The sequence below is a fragment of the Hemitrygon akajei genome, chromosome 28 (assembly GCF_048418815.1).
Source record: "Hemitrygon akajei chromosome 28, sHemAka1.3, whole genome shotgun sequence".
Taxonomy (NCBI): Eukaryota; Metazoa; Chordata; class Chondrichthyes; order Myliobatiformes; family Dasyatidae; genus Hemitrygon; species Hemitrygon akajei.
This window is the reverse complement of record NC_133151.1, coordinates 40,957,518-40,970,973: the sequence shown is the minus strand read 5'-3', so window position 1 is coordinate 40,970,973 and position 13,456 is coordinate 40,957,518. Positions and strand designations below refer to the sequence as shown.

Here is a 13,456-nt window from a genome sequence, read left to right as displayed (position 1 = left end):
TAAAGCAGGACATTAAGTTTTTTTCAGTTATATGAAGAGTAAAAGGGAGGTGAGAGTTGATATTGGACCACAGGAAAATGATGCTGGTGAGGTAGTAATGGGGGACAAAGAATTGGCAGATGAACTTAATGGGTACTTTGCATCTGTCTTCACTGTGGAAGACACTAGCAGTGTGCCAGAGGTCTGTGAGTGTCAGGGAGCAGGAGTGAGTGCCATTGCCATTACAAAGGAAAATGTGCCTGGCAAACTGAAAGGTCTTCAGGTGGATAAGTCACCTGGACCAGACAGACTCCTGAGAGAGGTTGCTGAAGAGATAATGGATGCATTGGTCATGATCTTTCTGGCATGGTTCCAGAGGACTGGAAAATTACAAATGTCACTCCATTCTTTAAGAAGGGAGGAAGGCAAAAGAAAGGAAATTAAAGGACAGTGAGCCTAACCTCAGTGGTTGGGAAAGTGTTGGAGTCTATTATTAAGGATGAGGTTTCAGGTACTTGGAGACTAATGATAAAATAAGTCAAAGTCAGCATGGTTTCTGTAAAGGGAAATGTTGCCTGACAAATCTCTCAAAGAGTCCTTTGAGGAAGTAACAAGCAGGGTGGACAAAGGAGACGCAGTGAATGTCATTCTCTTGGATTTTCAGAAGGTGTTTGATAAGGTGCCACACATGAGGCTGCTTAAAAAGATAAAATCCTATGGTTTTACAAGAAAGATTCTGGCATGGATAGAGGAATGGCTGACAGGCAGGAGGCAGCAAGTGGGAATAAAGGGGGCCTTTTCTGGTTGGTTGTCAGTTCCTCAGGGATTGCTATTCGTATTTCACACTGTTTGTCAATAATTTGGATAATGGATTTGATGGCTTTGTGGCAAAGTTTGCAGATGATTTGAAGATATTTGGAGGGGTAGGTAGTGCTGAGGAAGCAATGCGATTGCAGCAGGACTTAGATAAATTGGAAGACTGGGCAAAAAAGTGGCAAATGGAATCGAGTATTGGGAAAAGTATGATACTGCATTTTGGTAAAAGAAACAATAGTGTGGACTATTATCTAAATGGGGAGAAAATTCAAACATCAGAGGTGCAGAGGAACTTAGATGTCCTCGTGCAAGTCACCCAGAAGGGTAATTTACAGGTTGAGTCTGTGGTAAAGAAGGCAAAAGCAATGTTGAGCAACACACACAAAATGCTGGTGGAATGCAGCAGGCCAGGCATCTATAGGGAGAAGCACTGTCGATGTTTCGGGCCAAGACCCTTCGTCAGGACTAACTGAAAGGAAAGATAGTACGAGATTTGAAAGTAGGAGGGGGAAGGGGAAATGTGAAATGATAGGAAAAGACCGGAGGGGGTGGGATGAAGCTAAGAGCTGGAAAGATGATTGACAAAAGGGATACAGAGCTGGAGAAGGGAAAGGATCATGGGACAGGAAGCCTAGGGAGAAAGAAAGGGGGAGGGGAGTACCAGAGGGAGATGGAGAACAGGTAGAGTGATGGGCAGGCAGAGAAAAAAAGGGAGGGGGAAAAATAAATAAATCAGGGATGGGGAAAGAAGGGGAGGAGGGGCATTAATGGAAGTTAGAGAAGTCAATGTTCATCTTGACAGTAGAAAACCCTAATGAAGCCACACTCAGGTTGGAAGAACAACACGTTATATACCATCTAGGTAGCCTCCAACCTGATGGCATGAACAGTGACTTCTCTAACTTCAGTTAATGTCCCTCCTCCCCTTCTTACCCCATCCTTGATTTATTTATTTTTGCCCCTCCCTTTTTTTTCTCTCTCTGCCCATCATTCTGCCTGTTCTCCATCTCCCTCTGGTGCTCCCCCCTCCCCCTTTCTTTCTCCCTAGGCCTCCCATCCCATGACCCTTTCCCTTCTCCAGCTCTGTATCCCTTTTGCCAATCATCTTTCTAGCTCTTAGCTTCATCCCAACTCCTCCGGTCTTCTCCTATCATTTCGCACCTATCACTCTCTCACCTAGATGGGGTCAGTTGTGCTGTGAGGATTACATTCCTTGACTTCTCTAGTGCCTTTAACACCATCCAGCCCAAGATCTTAAGGCACAAACTAACGGAGATGGGAGTAGACTCTCACATGGTGGATTGGATAGTGGACTACTTGACAGATAGACCTCAGTATGTGCGGTTGGGAGACTGTAGGTCTGACACGGTGGTCAGCAGCACAGGAGCGCCGCAGGGAACCGTACTCTCTCCGGTCCTGTTCACCCTGTACACATCAGACTTCCAATATAACTCGGAGTCCTGCCATGTGCAGAAGTTCGCTGATGACACGGCCATAGTGGGGTGTGTCAGGAATGGAAAGGAGGAGGAGTATAGGAAACTGATACAGGACTTTGTGATATGGTGCAACTCAAACTACCTGCGTCTCAATATCACCAAGACCAAGGAGATATATATTATTATATATAATAAGCTGGTAAGGAAGGCGGGCTCTGTCATGGGTAAAGTACTGGAGAGTTTAACATCGGTAGCTGAGCGAAGGGCGCTGAGTAGGCTACGGTCAATTATGGAAAACTCTGAACATCCTCTACATAGCACCATCCAGAGACAGAGAAGCAGTTTCAGCGACAGGTTACTATCGATGCAGTGCTCCTCAGACAGGATGAAGAGGTCAATACTCCCCAATGCCATTAGGCTTTACAATTCAACCGCCAGGACTTAAGAACTTTTTAAAAGCTATTATTAATGCTTTTTGAGATAGTGATTTAGATGAATATCATATTTTTTACTGAGTTAAGTATTGTATGTAATTAGTTTGCTACAACAAGTGTATGGGACATTGGAAAAAAAAGTTGAATTTCCCCATGGGGATGAATAAAGTATCTATCTATCTATCTATCATTTCCCCCTCCCCTTCCTACTTTCAAATCTCTTAATATCTCTCCTTTCAGTTAGTCCTGATGAAGGGTCTCGGCCTGAAACATTGACTGTGCTTCTTCCTACAGATGCTGCCTGGCCTGCAGTGTTCCACCAGCATTTTGTGTGTGTTGCTTGAATTTCCAGCATCTGCAGATTTCCTCGTAAATGCAATGTTGACATTTATTTCAAGGGGAGTAGAATATAAAAGTGAGGAGATAATGCTGAACCTTCATATGACACTAGCCAGGTCACATTTGGAGTATTGTCAACACCTTTGGGCCCCATATCTCAGAAAGATTCTGTTGTCAGTGGAGAGAGTCCAGAGAAAGTTCAGGAGAATGATTCTGGGATTGATGGGATTAACATTGGAGGAGTGTTTGGCAGCTTTGGGCCTGTACTCACTGGAATTGAGAAGAATGGGTGGGGATCTTTTTGAAACCTACTGAATGTTGAAAGGACTAGATAGGGTAGATGTGGAGAGGAAGTTTTCTATGGTGGGCACAGCCTCAAAATTGAGAGACAACCCTATAGAACCCAGGTAAGGAGGAATTTTTTTAGCCAGAGATTAGTGAATCTGTGGAATGCTCTGCCACAGACAGGGGTGGAGGCCAAGTCTCTGTATAAATTTAAAGTGGAAATTGATCGTTTCCTGATCAGACAGGACATCAAAGGATATGCCGAGAAAGCAAGTGTATGGGGTTGAGTGGGATCTGGGATCAGCATGATGGAATGGCAGAGCAGACTAGATGGGCTGAATGGCTATTATTGCTCCTATGTGTCGTGGTCTTATGACACCTGACCTGCATTTCATCTCTTGCTCTGGAGTTCCTGCGTTTGCCCCATCTCTTGGTGTTCAAGATTAAAGATTTGCTGTGTTTGCCAAATAGACATCAAATCTGTGTCATCTGTGCCCGTTCTCCTGGCTTGTCCTCGGAACCACTCAATAACCTGTTTATATCTACCTTATAGATAGTCAAAGCCTTGGCCTCGGCAACAGATTCCTCCGATTTACCACCCTCTGGCTGAAGAAATTCCTCTGCAGCTCTGTTCTAAATGGGCGTCTCTCGATTCTGAAGCTCTGCCCTCTGGTCTTAGATTCAGCCACTATAGGAGACCACAGGCAGCTATGGGGGCCAGGTTTCTGGCTGTACTTAAGGCATAGCTTGATAAGTTCTTGATCAGACAGGACATCAAAGGTTATGGGGAGGTTGAGGAGGGGAGGAAAGGATCAGCCATGATTGAATGGCACAGTAGACTCAATGGGCAAAATGGCCTCATTCAGTTCTGTGTCTTATGTTCTTATGTCCAGACTACCCGGGCTTTTCACAATTTGGTAGGTTTCAATATGATCCTGTAGACCTACCCACAATGGGAGACATTATCTCCACATCCACCCTATCCAGGAGTTTCAGTATTTGATAGTTTTCAATGAGATCCCCTCTTGAATTCTAACACGCTCCTCAAACATTAACCCTTTCATTTCTAGGATCACTCTTGCGGACACCCTCCACACCTTCTCCGGACCCAACAAACATTTCCTTAGATATGGGGCCCACAATTACTTAGAAATGCAATCTGGCCAGTGCCTTAAAGAGCCTCACTGAAAATCTTGTTTTATATTCTAGTCCTCTCAAAATGAGTAAGAAATAAATCACACCTGCCTTCCTGACTACTGATCACATCTACACGGAGCACTGTCGCAGGAAAGTAGCATCCATCATCAGGGACCCCCACCACCCAGGACGTGCTCTCATCTCACTGCTACCATCAGAAGAAGCTACAGGAGCCTCAGGTCCCACACCACCAGGTTCAGGAACAGTTATTACCCCTCAACCATCAGGCTCCTGAACCAGTGAGGATAACCTCACTCAACTTCACTTGTCCCAGCACTGAACAGTTCCCACAACCTATGGACTCACTTTCAAGGACTGTTCATCTCATGTTCTCAATATTTATTGCTTATTTATTTAGTTTTTCTCTTTCTTTTGTTGTCTTTTACACTTTTGTGGTCTACCCTGTTGGTGCAATCTTTCATTGGTTTATGGTCGTTGCATTTACTGAGTATGCCCGCAAGAAAATGAATCTTAGGGTTGTATACGGTGACATGTACTGTATGTACTTTGGTAATAAATTTACCTTGAACTTTGAAGTTAACCCTAAAGGATTCCTGAACCATGTCGGTTTGCGCCTGAATTCTCTCCACATTTAGAAAGCAATTTCCACCTTTATTCACTCTGCACCACTTCCCTGCCCGAGACCACTCCGTACAACACAACTGGTCACTTCATCCATTGCTACTATGGTCAGATACACCTGCATCAGGTAGACCGTGTCGAGCCAGGTTTACCCTCCTGACTCCCGGCAGCTCGATCCATTAGGATCCGGCGTGCTGGGTCCGTGCTGGTCCTGCCCAGTTACACGGTGCCAGGCATTGAAACACCCAGTCGGAGTGTCTGCACTCTCGCTGTCTGAAAAGCAATGGGCCGTGGAGGGGACTCCGCTGGAGACAATCCTGAGGACCTACCCTGCTGCTGCCCACTCTCATCTCCCTCCCTCTCTCTCCCTCACCCTCACTCAAGTCGGAGTGTCTGCACTCTCGCTGTCTGAAAAGCAATGGGCCGTGGAGGGGACTCCGCTGGAGACAATCCTGAGGACCTACCCTGCTGCTGCCCACTCTCATCTCCCTCCCTCTCTCTCCCTCACCCTCACTCAAGTCGGAGTGTCTGCACTCTCGCTGTCTGAAAAGCAATGGGCCGTGGAGGGGACTCCGCTGGAGACAATCCTGAGGACCTACCCTGCTGCTGCCCACTCTCATCTTCCTCCCTCTCTCTCCCTCACCCTCACTCAAGTCGGAGTGTCTGCACTCTCGCTGTCTGAAAAGCAATGGGCCGTGGAGGGGACTCCGCTGGAGACAACCCTGAGGACCTACCCTGCTGATGCCCACTCTCATCTCCCTCCCTCTCTCTCCCTCACCCTCACTCAAGTCGGAGTGTCTGCACTCTCGCTGTCTGAAAAGCAATGGGCCGTGGAGGGGACTCCGCTGGAGACAATCCTGAGGACCTACCCTGCTGCTGCCCACTCTCATCTCCCTCCCTCTCTCTCCCTCACCCTCACTCCAGTCGGAGTGTCTGCACTCTCGCTGTCTGAAAAGCAATGGGCCGTGGAGGGGACTCCGCTGGAGACAACCCTGAGGACCTACCCTGCTGATGCCCACTCTCATCTCCCTCCCTCTCTCTCCCTCACCCTCACTCCAGTCGGAGTGTCTGCACTCTCGCTGTCTGAAAAGCAATGGGCCGTGGAGGGGACTCCGCTGGAGACAATCCTGAGGACCTACCCTGCTGATGCCCACTCTCATCTCCCTCCCTCTCTCTCCCTCACCCTCACTCCAGTCGGAGTGTCTGCACTCTCGCTGTCTGAAAAGCAATGGGCCGTGGAGGGGACTCCGCTGGAGACAATCCTGAGGACCTACCCTGCTGCTGCCCACTCTCATCTCCCTCCCTCTCTCTCCCTCACCCTCACTCCAGTCGGAGTGTCTGCACTCTCGCTGTCTGAAAAGCAATGGGCCGTGGAGGGGACTCCGCTGGAGACAACTCTGAGGACCTACCCTGCTGATGCCCACTCTCATCTCCCTCCCTCTCTCTCCCTCACCCTCACTCCAGTCGGAGTGTCTGCACTCTCGCTGTCTGAAAAGCAATGGGCCGTGGAGGGGACTCCGCTGGAGACAATCCTGAGGACCTACCCTGCTGCTGCCCACTCTCATCTCCCTCCCTCTCTCTCCCTCACCCTCACTCAAGTCGGAGTGTCTGCACTCTCGCTGTCTGAAAAGCAATGGGCCGTGGAGGGGACTCCGCTGGAGACAATGCTGAGGACCTACCCTGCTGCTGCCCACTCTCATCTCCCTCCCTCTCTCTCCCTCACCCTCACTCAAGTCGGAGTGTCTGCACTCTCGCTGTCTGAAAAGCAATGGGCCGTGGAGGGGACTCCGCTGGAGACAACCCTGAGGACCTACCCTGCTGATGCCCACTCTCATCTCCCTCCCTCTCTCTCCCTCACCCTCACTCAAGTCGGAGTGTCTGCACTCTCGCTGTCTGAAAAGCAATGGGCCGTGGAGGGGACTCCGCTGGAGACAATCCTGAGGACCTACCCTGCTGCTGCCCACTCTCATCTCCCTCCCTCTCTCTCCCTCACCCTCACTCCAGTCGGAGTGTCTGCACTCTCGCTGTCTGAAAAGCAATGGGCCGTGGAGGGGACTCCGCTGGAGACAACCCTGAGGACCTACCCTGCTGATGCCCACTCTCATCTCCCTCCCTCTCTCTCCCTCACCCTCACTCAAGTCGGAGTGTCTGCACTCTCCCTGTCTGAAAAGCAATGGGCCGTGGAGGGGACTCCGCTGGAGACAATCCTGAGGACCTACCCTGCTGCTGCCCACTCTCATCTCCCTCCCTCTCTCTCCCTCACCCTCACTCCAGTCGGAGTGTCTGCACTCTTGCTGTCTGAAAAGCAATGGGCCGTGGAGGGGACTCCGCTGGAGACAACCCTGAGGACCTACCCTGCTGATGCCCACTCTCATCTCCCTCCCTCTCTCTCCCTCACCCTCACTCCAGTCGGAGTGTCTGCACTCTCGCTGTCTGAAAAGCAATGGGCCGTGGAGGGGACTCCGCTGGAGACAATCCTGAGGACCTACCCTGCTGATGCCCACTCTCATCTCCCTCCCTCTCTCTCCCTCACCCTCACTCCAGTCGGAGTGTCTGCACTCTCGCTGTCTGAAAAGCAATGGGCCGTGGAGGGGACTCCGCTGGAGACAATCCTGAGGACCTACCCTGCTGCTGCCCACTCTCATCTCCCTCCCTCTCTCTCCCTCACCCTCACTCCAGTCGGAGTGTCTGCACTCTCGCTGTCTGAAAAGCAATGGGCCGTGGAGGGGACTCCGCTGGAGACAACTCTGAGGACCTACCCTGCTGATGCCCACTCTCATCTCCCTCCCTCTCTCTCCCTCACCCTCACTCCAGTCGGAGTGTCTGCACTCTCGCTGTCTGAAAAGCAATGGGCCGTGGAGGGGACTCCGCTGGAGACAATCCTGAGGACCTACCCTGCTGCTGCCCACTCTCATCTCCCTCCCTCTCTCTCCCTCACCCTCACTCAAGTCGGAGTGTCTGCACTCTCGCTGTCTGAAAAGCAATGGGCCGTGGAGGGGACTCCGCTGGAGACAATCCTGAGGACCTACCCTGCTGCTGCCCACTCTCATCTCCCTCCCTCTCTCTCCCTCACCCTCACTCAAGTCGGAGTGTCTGCACTCTCGCTGTCTGAAAAGCAATGGGCCGTGGAGGGGACTCCGCTGGAGACAACCCTGAGGACCTACCCTGCTGATGCCCACTCTCATCTCCCTCCCTCTCTCTCCCTCACCCTCACTCAAGTCGGAGTGTCTGCACTCTCGCTGTCTGAAAAGCAATGGGCCGTGGAGGGGACTCCGCTGGAGACAATCCTGAGGACCTACTCTGCTGCTGCCCACTCTCATCTCCCTCCCTCTCTCTCCCTCACCCTCACTCCAGTCGGAGTGTCTGCACTCTCGCTGTCTGAAAAGCAATGGGCCGTGGAGGGGACTCCGCTGGAGACAACCCTGAGGACCTACCCTGCTGATGCCCACTCTCATCTCCCTCCCTCTCTCTCCCTCACCCTCACTCCAGTCGGAGTGTCTGCACTCTCGCTGTCTGAAAAGCAATGGGCCGTGGAGGGGACTCCGCTGGATACAATCCTGAGGACCTACCCTGCTGATGCCCACTCTCATCTCCCTCCCTCTCTCTCCCTCACCCTCACTCCAGTCGGAGTGTCTGCACTCTCGCTGTCTGAAAAGCAATGGGCCGTGGAGGGGACTCCGCTGGAGACAATCCTGAGGACCTACCCTGCTGCTGCCCACTCTCATCTCCCTCCCTCTCTCTCCCTCACCCTCACTCCAGTCGGAGTGTCTGCACTCTCGCTGTCTGAAAAGCAATGGGCCGTGGAGGGGACTCCGCTGGAGACAACCCTGAGGACCTACCCTGCTGATGCCCACTCTCATCTCCCTCCCTCTCTCTCCCTCACCCTCACTCAAGTCGGAGTGTCTGCACTCTCGCTGTCTGAAAAGCAATGGGCCGTGGAGGGGACTCCGCTGGAGACAATCCTGAGGACCTACCCTGCTGCTGCCCACTCTCATCTCCCTCCCTCTCTCTCCCTCACCCTCACTCCAGTCGGAGTGTCTGCACTCTCGCTGTCTGAAAAGCAATGGGCCGTGGAGGGGACTCCGCTGGAGACAACCCTGAGGACCTACCCTGCTGATGCCCACTCTCATCTCCCTCCCTCTCTCTCCCTCACCCTCACTCCAGTCGGAGTGTCTGCACTCTCGCTGTCTGAAAAGCAATGGGCCGTGGAGGGGACTCCGCTGGAGACAATCCTGAGGACCTACCCTGCTGATGCCCACTCTCATCTCCCTCCCTCTCTCTCCCTCACCCTCACTCCAGTCGGAGTGTCTGCACTCTCGCTGTCTGAAAAGCAATGGGCCGTGGAGGGGACTCCGCTGGAGACAATCCTGAGGACCTACCCTGCTGCTGCCCACTCTCATCTCCCTCCCTCTCTCTCCCTCACCCTCACTCCAGTCGGAGTGTCTGCACTCTCGCTGTCTGAAAAGCAATGGGCCGTGGAGGGGACTCCGCTGGAGACAACCCTGAGGACCTACCCTGCTGATGCCCACTCTCATCTCCCTCCCTCTCTCTCCCTCACCCTCACTCAAGTCGGAGTATCTGCACTCTCGCTGTCTGAAAAGCAATGGGCCGTGGAGGGGACTCCGCTGGAGACAATCCTGAGGACCTACCCTGCTGCTGCCCACTCTCATCTCCCTCCCTCTCTCTCCCTCACCCTCACTCAAGTCGGAGTGTCTGCACACTCGCTGTCTGAAAAGCAATGGGCCGTGGAGGGGACTCCGCTGGAGACAACCCTGAGGACCTACCCTGCTGATGCCCACTCTCATCTCCCTCCCTCTCTCTCCCTCACCCTCACTCAAGTCGGAGTGTCTGCACTCTCGCTGTCTGAAAAGCAATGGGCCGTGGAGGGGACTCCGCTGGAGACAATCCTGAGGACCTACCCTGCTGATGCCCACTCTCATCTCCCTCCCTCTCTCTCCCTCACCCTCACTCCAGTCGGAGTGTCTGCACTCTCGCTGTCTGAAAAGCAATGGGCGTGGAGGGGACTCCGCTGGAGACAATCCTGAGGACCTACCCTGCTGCTGCCCACTCTCATCTCCCTCCCTCTCTCTCCCTCACCCTCACTCCAGTCGGAGTGTCTGCACTCTCGCTGTCTGAAAAGCAATGGGCCGTGGAGGGGACTCCGCTGGAGACAATCCTGAGGACCTACCCTGCTGATGCCCACTCTCATCTCCCTCCCTCTCTCTCCCTCACCCTCACTCCAGTCGGAGTGTCTGCACTCTCGCTGTCTGAAAAGCAATGGGACGTGGAGGGGACTCCGCTGGAGACAATCCTGAGGACCTACCCTGCTGCTGCCCACTCTCATCTCCCTCCCTCTCTCTCCCTCACCCTCACTCAAGTCGGAGTGTCTGCACTCTCGCTGTCTGAAAAGCAATGGGCCGTGGAGGGGACTCCGCTGGAGACAATCCTGAGGACCTACCCTGCTGATGCCCACTCTCATCTCCCTCCCTCTCTCTCCCTCACCCTCACTCCAGTCGGAGTGTCTGCACTCTCGCTGTCTGAAAAGCAATGGGCCGTGGAGGGGACTCCGCTGGAGACAATCCTGAGGACCTACTCTGCTGCTGCCCACTCTCATCTCCCTCCCTCTCTCTCCCTCACCCTCACTCCAGTCGGAGTGTCTGCACTCTCGCTGTCTGAAAAGCAATGGGCCGTGGAGGGGACTCTGCTGGAGACAATCCTGAGGACCTACCCTGCTGCTGCCCACTCTCATCTCCCTCCCTCTCTCTCCCTCACCCTCACTCAAGTCGGAGTGTCTGCACTCTCGCTGTCTGAAAAGCAATGGGCCGTGGAGGGGACTCCGCTGGAGACAATCCTGAGGACCTACCCTGCTGCTGCCCACTCTCATCTCCCTCCCTCTCTCTCCCTCACCCTCACTCCAGTCGGAGTGTCTGCACTCTCGCTGTCTGAAAAGCAATGGGCCGTGGAGGGGACTCCGCTGGAGACAATCCTGAGGACCTACCCTGCTGATGCCCACTCTCATCTCCCTCCCTCTCTCTCCCTCACCCTCACTCCAGTCGGAGTGTCTGCACTCTCGCTGTCTGAAAAGCAATGGGCCGTGGAGGGGATTCCGCTGGAGACAATCCTGAGGACCTACCCTGCTGCTGCCCACTCTCATCTCCCTCCCTCTCTCTCCCTCACCCTCACTCAAGTCGGAGTGTCTGCACTCTCGCTGTCTGAAAAGCAATGGGCCGTGGAGGGGACTCCGCTGGAGACAACCCTGAGGACCTACCCTGCTGATGCCCACTCTCATCTCCCTCCCTCTCTCTCCCTCACCCTCACTCAAGTCGGAGTGTCTGCACTCTCGCTGTCTGAAAAGCAATGGGCCGTGGAGGGGACTCCGCTGGAGACAACCCTGAGGACCTACCCTGCTGATGCCCACTCTCATCTCCCTCCCTCTCTCTCCCTCACCCTCACTCAAGTCGGAGTGTCTGCACTCTCGCTGTCTGAAAAGCAATGGGCCGTGGAGGGGACTCCGCTGGAGACAACCCTGAGGACCTACCCTGCTGATGCCCACTCTCATCTCCCTCCCTCTCTCTCCCTCACCCTCACTCAAGTCGGAGTGTCTGCACTCTCGCTGTCTGAAAAGCAATGGGCCGTGGAGGGGACTCCGCTGGAGACAATCCTGAGGACCTACCCTGCTGCTGCCCACTCTCATCAGTGCGCTGCGTCGGGGTTTTTCGAGCTGACACAAGTCCTCGTCGCTCACCGTGGCTCCTTCAATTCAGTGAATCCACAGAACTCCAGCCCTGGACTTCCCCGGTTTAATCTTCCCCTTTCACCCAGATGGTAATCTGCATCTGCCGACCTTCCTCTCTCTCTCTCCACCTTTCACCAGCCACTTTCTTCCCTTGCATTCATCCCCTCTCCTTTCCTCCTTCCACTACCCCTCCCTCCCTCTCTCTTCCCCCCCTCTTTCTCCTCATCCTCCCCATTCCCTCCCCTTTCGCAACCACTCTCAGCCCCTCCCTCTCTCCTCTCCATCTCCCACTACCTTAAACCCCTCCCACTCTCTCTCCCTCCCTCCATCTCCCTCTGTCCTTCTCTCTCCCTCCCTCTCTTCCCTCCCCTTTCTCCCCCTCTCCCTCCCTTCCACCTCCCTCTCCCTCTCTCTCCCCCTTTCTCTATCTCCCTTTCTCTCTCTCTCTATCCCTCTCCCTCCATTCTCTCTCCCCGCTCCCCCTCTCTCCTTCACCCTCTCTCTCCCCCTCTCCTTCTTCCCCTCCCCATCTTTCCCTCTCCCTCTCTCTCTTCTTCTCCCACTACCCTTCTAAATCCCTCCCACACTCTCTCTCCCCCTCCTTCCTACCCTCCCTCCATCTCCCTCTGTCCTCTCTCCCTCTCTCCATCACCCTTTCTCTCCCTCCCTCTCTCTTCCCCTCTGTCTATCTCCCTCCCCCTCCCTCTCCCTCTACTCCTCTCTCTTCCCCTCCTTCTCCCTCTCCCTCCATCACCCTCTCCCCCTCTCCCTCACCCTCACTCTCTCCCTCCCTCCCTCTCTCTCTTTCCCCTCTCGAGGATTCAGTATCCTCTCCAACCTCTTTGACTCTGTCACCCTTTATTCTGTCAGTGCAGCACGCCCATCTTATTCCCCGTTACCCCTACGGCTTTGGACTGTGGGAGGAAACTGGAACTGCCAGAGGAAACCCAGGTAGCCACGGGGAGAACGTACAAACTCCTTTTAGACAAGTGGTGTAAATCCCTTTGCACAACCGGGGACGGGGGCCATTTGACATACGGAGACAAGGTAAGGATGCAAATTAAGGGTTACTATTGGTCAGTTACTTTGCTAGTTCTGAAATACCATTGGCCTTTAATGTGGAGATTCTATTGGCTATTGATGCTTCTATTATCGTGTGATTAGTGATTGATTTGGTGAATGAGGCATTTGAACACACATAAGGTCAACACCTGTATCCAGCTGGTCAATTTCTGTATGAAAATGGTGTTACTTTGCTCAAACTTCACAACAGTGTGGGTGACAGGGGCTGGTCTGCACGAGTAAGTGAGGGATGAGCGTAAATAGGGCGATGGCAGAGGAGAGAGTAGAACTGTACCTGAGAGGTCACTGAATTTGGTGACACCGTATCTCGCCGTGCCTTCCTCTGTCTCCTGCAGCATCCTCACTTCCTCCATGTTCTCCACGAAGATCTCAAAGCGACGCATCTCCTCTACGTAGGAGAGAAAATCCCATGTGTTAACCCCCGTTAAAGCCGCATAGAAAGGGACCAATCTGTCCCTCGAGTCCAAGTTGCCCCCTTACTGCCCTCAGTCACAGTGTCCGTGGTGAACCCCTACCACTCACAGTGGTCAGTGGTCATTGGACAGTGATGAAGGTTAATAATAGGGGCA

At 53.2% G+C, this 13,456-nt stretch overlaps 1 protein-coding gene across 1 annotated transcript in view; it reads right to left on the bottom strand.

The window, feature by feature from the left end:
* Positions 1–13,456, bottom strand: part of LOC140717828 (cathepsin F-like) — an 86,671-nt gene that overhangs the window by 60,996 nt on the left and 12,219 nt on the right. The window contains exon 3 of the transcript XR_012096625.1: positions 13,162–13,275. The gene's annotated coding sequence lies outside the window, so the exon portion shown is untranslated. The remainder of the gene's footprint in view (positions 1–13,161; positions 13,276–13,456) is intronic.